The following is a 12,633-nucleotide window of genomic DNA, read 5'->3' as shown; positions in this document are numbered from 1 at the left end:
TATTTGAAGCCTGGACACACTTCCATGATTAGCTGGGCTATGTAAAAGTTGGTGTCTTATTCTTCCTGCTATGTAAGCAGATCTAGGCCATAGAAAGATGGGACCAGGTTATAATTGTTTTTGACAAGTGTGCTACAAAAATGGATGGCCTGTTATAAGCCAGGTTACAAAGTAAGGACAGGGAATAAGAGAGGGACATTTTCTTTCAGAAAAAAAGAAGAAAACAATTTCTGAAGAGTCCCAGTCCATAATTTTTTCCCAAATTGGTTGCAGGAGAAAGTAAGAACTCAAAATGAGCTTCAAAGTACTGTCTCTGTGAGGGAATGGTACTTTTCTTGCTGAGGAGGGTGACTGCAGAGGAAGGGGATGACTATGTTGACCATCCCCACCTTCCCCAGCTCCGGAAAAGGGAATGGAAAGTTTATTGCCCAGTGGCTGTGAAAGTGAGCTGAAGCTTAACTGGTACTGAATTCACTAAGAGATTTCTTCTAGAAACAGAAAACTCAGACTTTTCCTCTCACTTCAGCAAAGAAGTTATTTTTAAAAGCACTTGGGAAGTTCCTCCTCCACCTCAAGGTTGGAAGGCTCAGAGAAGGGAGTCATCAGTACAGCCACCTTCCATTCCATAACAGAATTCCTGAAGATTGGAGAACCCATAGAAGTGGACAAAGGCTCAGGCCACCACCAGTACATGGAAAATCTAATAGGACTGGAACCTATGTCAAAATTTCCTGGAAAGAAGCGCTCAGGAATCCAAGCAGCATAAAGGTCAGCTCCGGTGATGTACATCACAGCCATGAGGAAGAACCAGCCCATCTGGCCCATTGTGGTGGCCTTGTCAAAGCCCTCAGCATGGTGGGCACAACACCACTCAAGCGAAGTCCCAGGAACACTCCTGCTCTTGTTTGTAGGTACTTAGGAGTGGCAAACCAGTCCCAGTGTGCCACAATGATGGCAGAGATGCCCAGGACACAGACGATGGAGAGGTAGATGAGCCGAGGCTGTGGGGAGCAGTAGAAGGAGTAATAGAGCCAGGGGACAAAACTCCCCATAATCAGTAGAGCAATCCCTGAATAGTCCAGTTTGGAAAAAGTCCGGGAGACTTTCTCTGAATGACAATAGATGGTGTGGAAGAGCCAGGAGAAGCTGAGGCAGAGCACTGCACCCAAAAACAACATGCCCAAACCACTTTCTTCTGAAGAGGGGCCATGAAGTACATATTTGGTCTAAGCATGGTTGTTGAGAGCCACAGCCAAAGGGGCCCCAGCAAACTTCCAGCTGCCAGCAAACTTCCAGCTGCCACCTGATGATTGGCTCACAGCAGCCCCAGCAACATCTAGCTGATTGGCTCCTCTGTGGTGATGTTCATTGGGCTGTTTCCCCACCCTTCAGACTGCCAGCTGATGATTGGCTCACAGCGGCCCCAGCAACATCTAGCTGATTGGCTCCTCTGCGGTGATGCTCATTGGGCTGTTTCCCTGCCCTTTCAGACCACGGAGCTGCTCATTGGGGGACTTCTTTGGCTCCGCCCACACAACCCAGCCAATCAGCCTCAAGAGCAGGAGGATGGTGGGAGGTGGAGAGGCTGGTGTTGGGGTGAGAGGCTTGTGGGAAGCGGGTGGTGGCAGTTGGGCTCTGAGGGTTTTTTCCTGAGGAGCGGTTTTGTTTGGCGTGTGTAGTACTAAAAATAAAGTTAGTTTCTTTTGACGAGTGGCTCTGAATTGTGCCCAGCCAGACTGCGGCATTTGGTGGCTCGCACGGGGAGCGACTGAGGGTAAGTAAACTGTTCGCCCCTGAGGGAAGGGCGAGAGGATGGGTAGCCATTTTACGATTCCTCTTTTGTTTTGCTTTATTTTTGTTTTAAGTTGCCTGTCCCTGGAGATGAGTGAGATGGAAGAAAAACTGCTCACATCTGAGGAAAAACTATTTGCGTCTGAGGAACAGATAGGGAGAAAGGACAGCTGGACATTTCAGGAGGATAGAAAGGCTGATATAATGATTTTGTGTGGTTCCATTTTTATTTCATTCTGTCTCAGTTTTGTTTGGCGTCATCTTTTTGGGTTGTATTATAGTAGAAATATGGGATCAGAAATTAGTAAAAAACAAACCGAAAGAGTGTTAAGTAAATTGTTAGAGGAAGGAGGCATCCCAGTAAAATCAAGAGCAGTCAGGGCATACATTGATACAATACAAAAATGTAGCCCATGGCTTTTTAAGGAGGAGTTGTTAAATATATCACAGTGGGACCATCATGGTGAAGATTTAAAAAGAATAGAAATGAAAAGCCCAGGAAGTCTGCCAGTTGGCACATTGACATTGTGGGCATTGGTATCTGGTTTGCTTAGTCCAAAGCCTTCAGTTCAGACAATGGTAGAGGAAGGAGAAGACATATTGATTCAAGTAAAAGAGAAGGTCTCTCAAGTTAGTCAGACAGAGGAAAAGATTCAAGTAAAAGAGGTCTCTCAAGTTAGTCAGAGGAAAAGATTCAAGTAAAAGAGAAGGTCTCTCAAGTTAGTCAGACAGAGGAAAAGATTCAAGTAAAAGAGAAGGTCTCTCAAGCTAGTCAGACAGAGGAAAAGGTTCAAGTAAAAGAGAAGGTCTCTCGAACTAGTCAGAGGAAGAATGTGTAAAGCAGAAAAAGCCATCAGGGGAAAAGTTACAACAGGAGACTGCTACTAACACCTTTCTATCAGAGGGCATAACTGTCCAACCAACAGCACCACCTCTACAGGAGACTGCTACTAACACCAGTCTATCACCAGAGGGCATAAGTGTCCAATCAACAGCACCACCTCCATATGCTGGGAGGCTCCCAACCCCCGCAGCTGATAGTTGGGATCCTGAGACAGGATCTCAAGTATTAACATGCCCTGTATTTGAGGTAGGAGGACAGCAAATTTACCATGCTTTAAATTTCAAAACAGTGAAGCAGCTAAAAGAGGCTGTAACAACCTATGGTCCTCAAGCACCCTTCACTGTAAGCTTGGTCGAATCCATTAACAACTTGAACATGACGCCAGCAGATTGGGCTAATATGTGTAAAGCTGTGCTAAATGGAAGATAATACCTGTTATGGAAGGTTGCCAATGAGAAATTTTGCAAGGAAATGGCTAGGCAAAATGCAGCAGCTGGTTATCCTCAGAGAAATCTAGATATGTTGTTAGGAAAGGGACCTTATGAGGATCAGCAGCAACAAATTGCATATGATCCTGGCATATACTCACAAATTGCTGTAGAGGCGATTAGGGCATGGAAGACTTTACAAGGACATGGAGGTTTACAAGGTCAATTATCTAAGGTAATACAAGGAGCTAATGAACCTTACACTGAATTTGTAGATAGGCTTATTCAAACAGCTACCAGAGTTTTGGGGAATATAGAACAAGCAATGCCATTAATAAAACAACTGGCTTATGATCAAGCGAATCGTTGGTGCAGAGATATTATTAGACCATGGAAACATGAAGATTTAAACACATATATTAAATTATGTAGAGACATTAATGAACAAGAGCAAGTCATGGCAGCTGCAGTAAAACAGGCTTTAGATGCCAGAGACATTAATGAACAAGGGCACATTGTGGCAGCTGCAGTAAAACAGGCTTTAGATTCCAGGCCAAGAACATGCTACAATTGTGAACAAACAGGACATTGTAAAAGGAATTGCCCCATAGGAGGAGGGTTTAACAAAACTAGGTATCAAAGGAGTAGAATACCGGGTATTTGCCCACGATGCCATAGAGGGAGACATTGGGCTAATGAATACCGTTCTCAAACCACCATAAAGGGCACTCCATTATAAAAAATGAACAAGGACCAGGTGTTTATCCACGATATCGTGGAGAAAGGCATCGGGCTCCATTGCCAAAAAATGGACAGGGGGGCCCAATGCTCCGGGGCCCCAAACCACAAATATACGGAGCACTGGAGGAACCCAGCAACCCCATCAGGGTAGTGCCCAGGACACATTTTCCATCAGATCCCTCATCAGACAAACCAGAGGGAGCACAGGGTTGGACATCTGTGCCTCCGCCAGATCAGTACTAATTCCAGATATGGGAGTTCAAATCATTCCCACAGGGGTAAAAGGACCTCTTCCCAAAGGAACAGTAGGCTTATTATTGGGATGCAGCTCTTCTACTCTAAAAGGACTTATGATAAGTCCTGGGGTAATTGATCCCGATTATGAAGGTGAAATAAATATTATAGCCAGTTCTTCAAAGGGTATATCAGTAATTTCACCAGGTGATAGAATAGCACAGTTACTAATAATACCAAGCCTACATGATAAATTTTCCAGTCGTGCTGTAGAAAGAGGTTCCAAGGGATTAGGCTCCACATGTGTAGATTGGGCTTTGCTTTCTTTAAATTTAGATTATCGCCCCATGTTAAAACTAAATATTCAAGGACATGAATTTAATGGGCTACTGTATACAGGTGCTGACCTTAGCATCATATCTCATCAAGAATGGCCAAAACATTGGCCATTACAACAAGCCACTCAAACGCTTCGAGGCCTAGGAGTGGCAACTAATCCCCATAGAAGTGCAATGGTATTAGATTGGAGGGATCCTGAAGGATATGAAGGAACTATACAGCCATATGTATTGGATCATCTTCCCATAAATTTATGGGGATGAGATGTCCTAGGTCAATTAGGTTTGACATTAACAAATAACATCAATCAAAATGCACCCACTATTATGGCTAGACAAGGTTTTAGGAAAGGAAAAAGATTAGAAAAACAAGAACAAGGTATAGCAGCACCAATACAAATAGATTAAGGAAGAGACAGACATGGGTTGGATTTTCACAAAGGGCCACTGAGACAATAAAAATTACATGGAAATCAGAAAGAGCAGTATGGGTTCCTCAGTGGCCCCTGACTAAAGAAAAGATACAAGCAGCCCATGATCTGGTCAAACAACAATTAGTGGAAGGACATATACAACCTTCTGTATCTCCCCATAATACTCCCATTTTTGTCATCAAAAAGAAATCTGGTAAATGGAGATTATTGCAAGATTTAAGAGCCATTAATAATGAGATGTTTATTATGGGACCTGCTCAATCGGGGATTCCTCAATGGTCTGCTTTGCCAAAAACTTGGTATGTTTTAGTTATAGATATTAAAGATTTTTTTTTTCAATTCCAATTCATCCTGAGGATAGTCCACGTTTTGCATTTACTATCCCTGCACTGAATCATGAAGGTCCTGATCAGAGATAGGAATGGAAAGTACTCCCTTAAGGGATGGCTAACAGCCCAACTATGTGTCAAATTTATGTTAACAAAGTAATCTGGCCACTTAGAAATCAAAATCCTGAACTACAAATATTTTACTATATGGATGATGTATTATTAGCACAAAAAGCTAAAATCACATTGCTAGAATGTTATGCCACACTTACAAACTTATTAAAAATATAATCTAGAGATAGCAATAGATAAAGTACAATTAAATTTTCCAATTAATTATTTAGGAGTTCTATTATCCTCAACCATGGTCCATCCAGCAAAAATTCAAATACGAGTAGATCAACTCAAATCACTTAACGACTTTGAAAAGTTATTAGGAGACATAAATTGGATAAGGCCTTATCTAGGTATACCAACAGGAGAGTTGGAACCTTTATTTGATATCCTAAAAGGTCCATCAGATCCAAATTCACCCCGAATGTTAACGCCTGAAGCAAGAAAGGCATTAAAAATCATTGAAACATATATGGAAAATATGCATTTGGATAGAATTGATGTAAGTTTGCCTTTATTATTTATTGTACTACCAACAAAAAAATATTCCTACAGGAGTATTTTGGCAAGAAGGTCCATTATTATGGATACATTTATCTTATTCTCCTAACACTATTCTTCCTAGGTATCATGAGGCTGTAGGACAATTAATACTCAAAGGAATAAAAGCAGCAAAGGGAGTGTTTGGAATTTCTCCCAATAAAATTATTACTCCATATACTATAAATCAAATTGATGAATTAGCTAATGAGTTAAATACTTGGGCAATAATCATGTGCAAATCTAATGTTTCACTTGATAATCACTTACCATCTAATCCTTTATTGTCTTTTTGGTCATCACATCCTGTAATTTTTCCAAAAATGACAAGAAAAACACCTATCATGAATGCTCCAAATATATTCACTGATGGGTCAAATAATGGTACAGCAGCAATAGTTACACCTGATCAAACTTTTACATTTTTAGTACCCAAACAATCAGCTCAAAAGGTAGAGCTTAATGCAGTATTACAAGCTTTTGTGATGTTTAAAGATTCTGTATTTAATTTATTTTCCAATAGTCAGTATATAGTTAATGCTATAGTATCCCTTGAAGATGCTGGTAGGATTTCCCCTTCCTCTAGTGTTTTCTCTTTGCTTTCCACTATACAAAGTCTAATCTGGGACAGAAAATATTCATTCTTTATGGGACATATCAGGGCACATACAGGATTGCCTGGAGCCCTTAGTTTGGGCAATGATTTAGCAGGTAAAACTACACATGACATACATATTTTCTCTACACTAGAAGAAGCTATACATTTTCATAAAAGGTTCCATGTCAATGCTAATACTTTACAAAAGCATTTTAAAATAACTAAGGAACAAGCTAGACAAATAATAAAACAATGTCAAAATTGTGTGACCTTTTTACCACAAGTCAATCTTGGAATCAATCCTAGAGGATTGATACCTAACCATATTTGGCAGATGGATGTCACACACTTGCCAGAATTTGGAAAATTAAAATATTTGCTTGTTACAGTTGATACTTTTTCTGGATTTTTGATGGGCTCCCTTCATGCCGGAGAAAAAAGTAAAGATGTTATAGCTCATTGCTTACAAAATTTTGCCACTGTGGGCATTCATGTCCCTGGTTATACTTCTACGTATTTTAAACAATTTTGCTCATCATTTGGCATTACTCATATAACAGGAATCCCATACAATCCACAGGGACAAAGCATAGTTCAAAGAGCTCATCAAACTATTAAAATGTACTTATTAAAGCAAAAAGATGGAATTGGGAAGGGGTATATATTCCCCAAAGATAAACTTAAAATAACCCTTTTTACTCTAAACTTTTAAAATTTGGATTCATCAGGACTTAGTGCTGTGGAAAGGCATATGTGTCCAAAAAATGTGCATAAGCCCAAGGTACTTTGGAAGGATATTCTAACAGGACAATGGAAAGGTCCTGACCCAGTAATTGTCTGGAGTCCGGGGTCTGTTTGTGTGTTTCCACAGGGAGAACAGCAGCTGATTTGGATTCCTGAGAGATTAACCAAGGTCCTGATCCAGTAATTGTCTGGAGTCGGGGGTCTGTTTGTGTGTTTCCACAGGGAGAACAGCAGCCGATTTGGATTCCAGAGAGATTAACTAAAGCGATTTCTACAGATCAAAAAGAAGATGATTTGGCTCAAATCCATAACAGCTGATATCCAAAACTCCAGTTTGGCTATTCTTACATCTGCAACAGAACCAGGATGCTTTTTTCAATATCTATTTTATTATTGCCCTTTCCCATATCATGAAGTTCTATTTTGTTTTTTGAGCTCATACAGACCTAGGTTAATATTTTGCTTATCAGTTCTATTTTTTTGACTATAGAGTTTTTAAACATTGCAATGGAGATTTCACCTGTAAAAAGTTATAAGGCCTTTACTATTATGTTATGTGTTGTATGTATTATATTAAGTGTGCACACTTGTGTTTTGTGTTATATGTTTGAATGTACATATGTCCATATATCATATATGATGAGCGCTCATGAAAAAATGGATCCAAATATTTTTTTTTTAATTCACGTGATTTAAATGGTTTAATTTAAATTGGGTAGACAACTTTTGAGGATTGTTTTAATATGTGAACAAAAAAGGAGGTTAACAGATCTGTTTGTTTACTTTCACCTTTCCTTTTCATTATATTTAATAATTCTCTTCAAGAAAATGTAAATTGTTAAGAAAATTGTTTTCTTTTAGTGCCTTCTGGAATGTTACATAATTTTTTTTTTAGCCATTATTGCCAGAATTCCTATCTTCATCCCAGTGCTGGTGAAGACAAAGATAAAACCAATCTACAGCTTCTGCAATAACCATCACTAAACTGCTTGCAGAACTTGCCTGGACTATGTATCACTTGTATGCATTGTGAACTCACCTGTATGCATTGTGAACTATCTGTTGGTGCAGAGACTTGTGGTAGTGCTGGGGTATTTTTGCTGATGATGTAATCGGTGGTACAATTTTTCCAAAAGGAGCCGTCAATTGGCTTGGTGTATCTTCCTCCCTTCTGCTTGTCATGATCGTTCAGCTAAAATTTGGGGGCCAACAGAGGTGAGCCAAAGAACCTCACCCCCCCACCCCCCCACGCTGGTACCTCTCCACAGGTGTGGCTGTATACTGGACCGGTAGTCAGTGACGGGTAAGATCCAATTACAATGGTACCAACCTAAGACAGGAGGCTGATACCCTGAGGTCAGCTCATCCGATGACGGGTAAAGACCATATGTAATATTGGACAACCTAAGGCAGGCACGGTCCCTAACCTCATGCTTGTTGTTTAAACAGAGAGGGGGAGATGTTGAGAGCCACAGCCAAAGGGGCCCCAGCAAATTTCCAGCTGCCAGCAAACTTCCAGCTGCTGGATGATGATTGGCTCACAGCGGCCCCAGCAACATCTAGCTGATTGGCTCCTCTGTGGGGATGTTCATTTGGCTGTTTCCCCCGCTCTTCAGACTGCCAGCTGATGATTGGCTCACAGTGGCCCCAGCAACATCTAGCTGATTGGCTCCTCTGCAGTGATGCTCATTGGGCTGTTTCCCTGCCCTTTCAGACCACGGGAGCTGCTCATTGGGGGACTTCTTTGGCTCCGCCCACATGACCCAGCCAATCAGCCTCAAGAGCAGGAAGATGGTGGGAGGTGGAGAGGCTGGTGTTGGGGTGAGAGGCTTGTGGGAAGCGAGTGGTGGCAGTTGGGCTCTGAGGGATTTTTCCTGAGGAGCGGTTTTGTTTGGCATGTGTAGTTCTAAAAATAAAGTTAGTTTCTTTTGACGAGTGGCTCCTGAATTGTGCCCAGCCAGACTGCGGCACATGGTCAAGATTCCCAAAAAGAGAAATAGTATGAAACCAAGCAGATGGGTCCAGATGTTGCCAGTTTCTGTGTGGATGCGGAAGTGCTCTTGAAGCAAACACGAAAGGAGGGCATGGGTGATCTGTGGCCATGTAACAGATAGTCATTGTCCTTCAGCCAGTCAGGAAGTACATCATATGGGATGACCCTCCAATGCCCCTCCCAGTCCTTATATATGAACTCCTCCATCTTCTCCATGGCATGGTGGGCCTGCAGGGGAAGTGTCAGTACCCATGCCTCCTCCTCTTCTTACTGGGGCACTGGACATGTTTGTTCTTCTTCAGCCTTCTTTGGGTTGGCAATTACCTGCTGGCACTTCTCTTCTAGCAGGGATCCCAGTTCAGCCAGTTCCACCGAGTCAGTTTCCCTGTTACTGGCAGGAGTCCCGTTGCCCTGTGCCACCACAGATCCTTTGTGGGAAAGACATCTGGCTGGTACCTCAGTACCCTGCAGCTTCAGCTTGGGAAAAGGCTGAGGTCTTTCAGCCCCAGAGGGCAGAGATCTCCCTGTGATGGCAAACACAGGGATGCTGGGCGCTGGGGGATAGCTGGGAGGACGAGCAGGCCACCTGCACAGGGGCTGCGATTTGGAGGCCGCCTCAGAGGCAGCGCCCAGTGGAAGGGGCCGGAAATGTTTACCAGCGCGACCACCGGGAAGCCAAGCTGAGAGACCCGCGCCTGCTCCAGCGCGGGAGCCAGGGACCTTGGCGACCTCGAGGCGGGCTACTTCCCGGCTGTCCCCTTCTCAGGCCTGAGCTGGGGCTGCTGGAGTCTGAGCAAAGGCCAAGTCCCCCGCCCACTGGTCAGCCCCTAGGAAATGTACAGCTGGGTTGGCAGGCTTTGCTGTGGGCCGTGGTCCCCCAGCTACATCCCGGGGCACTGGAGGCGGCCTGCGGCCCAGCAGCCCTGGATCTTCAGCGACCTCCCTCCAGATGAATTTCATGATTGCTTTTTCTATTTCTATGAAGAATGCCATAGGGATTTTGATCAGAATTGCATTAAATCTGTAGAGTGCTTTTGGTAGTATGGTCATTTTGATAATATTAGTTCTGCCTGTTCAAGATGAAATTACATCTTTCCATCTTCTAAGGTCTTTGATTTCTCTTTAGTGTTCCATAATTTTCATTGTATAGATCCTTCACTTCTCTTGTTGATAACCAAGTGTGTGTGTGTGTGTGTGTGTGTGTGTGTATATATATATATATATATATATATATATATATATATATATATATATATATATAGGATATTGTGAATGGGGTAGTTTTCCTCATATCCCTCTCAGATGAATTGTCACCGATATACAGAAAAGCCTTAATTTATGGGCGTTGATTTTATATCCTGTCACTTTGCAGAATTCTAGTTCTAGGAGTTTTCTAGTGGAGTATTTTGGGTCTTCTAGGTACAGAATCATCATATCGTCAGCAAATAGTGCTAGTTTAAGTTCTTCTTTTCCTGTACTTATTCCTTTAATGTCTTTCATCTGTCTAATTGCTCTGGCCAGTGTTTCAAGAACTATGTTGAATAGAAGGGGAGAAAGAGGGCATTCCTGTCTTCCTCCAGATTTTAGACAAAATGCCTTCAGTTTTTCTCAATTTAGAATGATGTTGGCCTGGCTTAGAATAGATAGCCTTTACGATGTTGAGATATGTTGCTGTTATCCTTAGTTTTCTAGTGTTTTGAACATGAAGGGGTGCTGTATTATGTCAAATGCTTTTTCTGCATTTGTTGATATGATCATATGATTCTTATCTTTAAATCTACTGATGTGATGAATTACCTTTATTGATTTCCGTATGTTGAACCAAATTTGCATCCCTAGGGTGAATCCCACTTGATCATGGTGCACCATCTTTTTGATATGTTTTTGTATTTGATTTGTCAGAATTTCATTCAGAATTTTTGCATTTGTTTTTTAGAGAGGTTGGTCTGAAGTTTTCTTTCTTTGATGTGACTTTGTATGATTTTAGAATCAAAGTGATATTAGTCTCATAGAATGAGTTTGGAAGTGTTCCCTCTTTTTCTATTTCATGGAATAATTTGAGGAGTTAGTTCTTCTTTGAAGGTGTTGTATGCATTGAGTCATGAGCTTTTTTTTTTTTGTTTGGTAGGTTTTTGATGGTGTCTTCTATTTCATTGCTTGAAAGTGATCTGTTTAGTTGTGTATATTATTCTCACTCAGTTTGGGTAAGTTACATGATTATAGACATTTGTTGATGTCTTCAATATTTTCTGTTTTATTGGAGTACAAATTTTGAAAATAATTTCTAATTATCTTCTGTATTTCTCTAGTGTTCATGGTAATATTTCTTTTTTCATCATGGATTTTAGTAATTGGAGTTTTTCTCTGCTTTTAACATTAGCATAGATAAGGGCTTATCAAATATATTTATTTTTTCAAAGAGCAAACTTTTCATTTTGAAAATTAATTTTTTTAAAACAAATATAAATGGCAGTGGAATGCATTACAATTCTTACTAGACATATACAGCACAATTTTTTATATCTCTTTATATAAAGTAGGTTCACACCAATTTTTTTCTTCATACATGCACTTTGGATAATGATGTCCATCACATTCCACCATCCTTGCTAACCCCCTGCCCTCTCCTTTCCATTCCCACCCCACTGCCCTAAATAACATTTATCTATTCCTCCCATGCTCCCCCTCCCTACCTCAGTATAGTCAGCCTGCTTATATCAGAGAAAACATTCAGCATTTGTTTTTTGGGGATTGGCTAACTTCACTTAGCATTATCTTCTCCAATGCCATCCATTTACCTGCAAATGCCTTGATTTTATTCTCTTTTATTGGTGAGTAATATTATATTGTGTACAAATGCCAAATTTTTAATCCATTCATCTATTGAAGGGCATCTAGGTTGGCTCCACAGTTTACTCTTGTGCATTGTGCTGCTAAAAACATTGTGGCTGTTTCCCTGTAGTATGCTGTTTTTATGTCCTTTGGGTATAGACCGGGGAGTGGGATATCTGGGTCAAATTGTTGGTACTATTCCCAGTCATTTTGTAAATTTTTAAATTGCTTCTTTTGTTTCAATTTCATTGATTTTAGCTCTGATTTTAATTATTTTATGTCCTTTATTGCTTTTGCTGTTGATTCATTTTTTTCCTAAGGCTTTGAGATGTAATTTTATGCCATTTATTTGACTTTTTCTTTTTTAAGGAATGAACTCCATGCAATGAACTTTCCTCTTAGCACTGCTTTCATAGTGTTCCAGAGATTTTGATATGTTGTATCTGTGTTCTCATTCACCTCTAAGAATTTTTAATCCCTGTTTGTATTCTGCAACACATAGTTCATTCAGTAGCATATTATTTAGTCTCCAGGTGTTGGAGTAGCTTCTATTTTTATCATTGATTTCTAATTTCTTTCCATTATGATCTGACAGAATGCAGGGCAGTATCTTTAATTTTGGTATTTGGTAAGAGTTTTTTTGTGGCATAATATATTGTCTATTATAGAGAAT

The 12,633-nt window shown here is 40.8% G+C and overlaps 1 pseudogene across 1 annotated transcript; it reads right to left on the bottom strand.

The window, feature by feature from the left end:
* Window positions 1–586: 586 nt before the first annotated feature.
* LOC308633166 (adiponectin receptor protein 1-like) lies at window positions 587–10,088 on the bottom strand (annotated as a pseudogene). The gene is made up of 3 exons: window positions 9,946–10,088; window positions 9,107–9,879; window positions 587–1,226 (listed from the first exon to the last, which is right to left on the bottom strand). The product of its transcript is annotated as an adiponectin receptor protein 1-like (transcript).
* Window positions 10,089–12,633: the final 2,545 nt, after the last annotated feature.

This window comes from Spermophilus citellus (genome assembly GCF_964194105.1).
Source record: "Spermophilus citellus genome assembly, chromosome: 14".
Lineage (NCBI taxonomy): Eukaryota > Metazoa > Chordata > Mammalia > Rodentia > Sciuridae > Spermophilus > Spermophilus citellus.
Note: the sequence above shows the minus strand (reverse complement) of the source record. Positions and strands in the feature narration are given on the sequence as shown.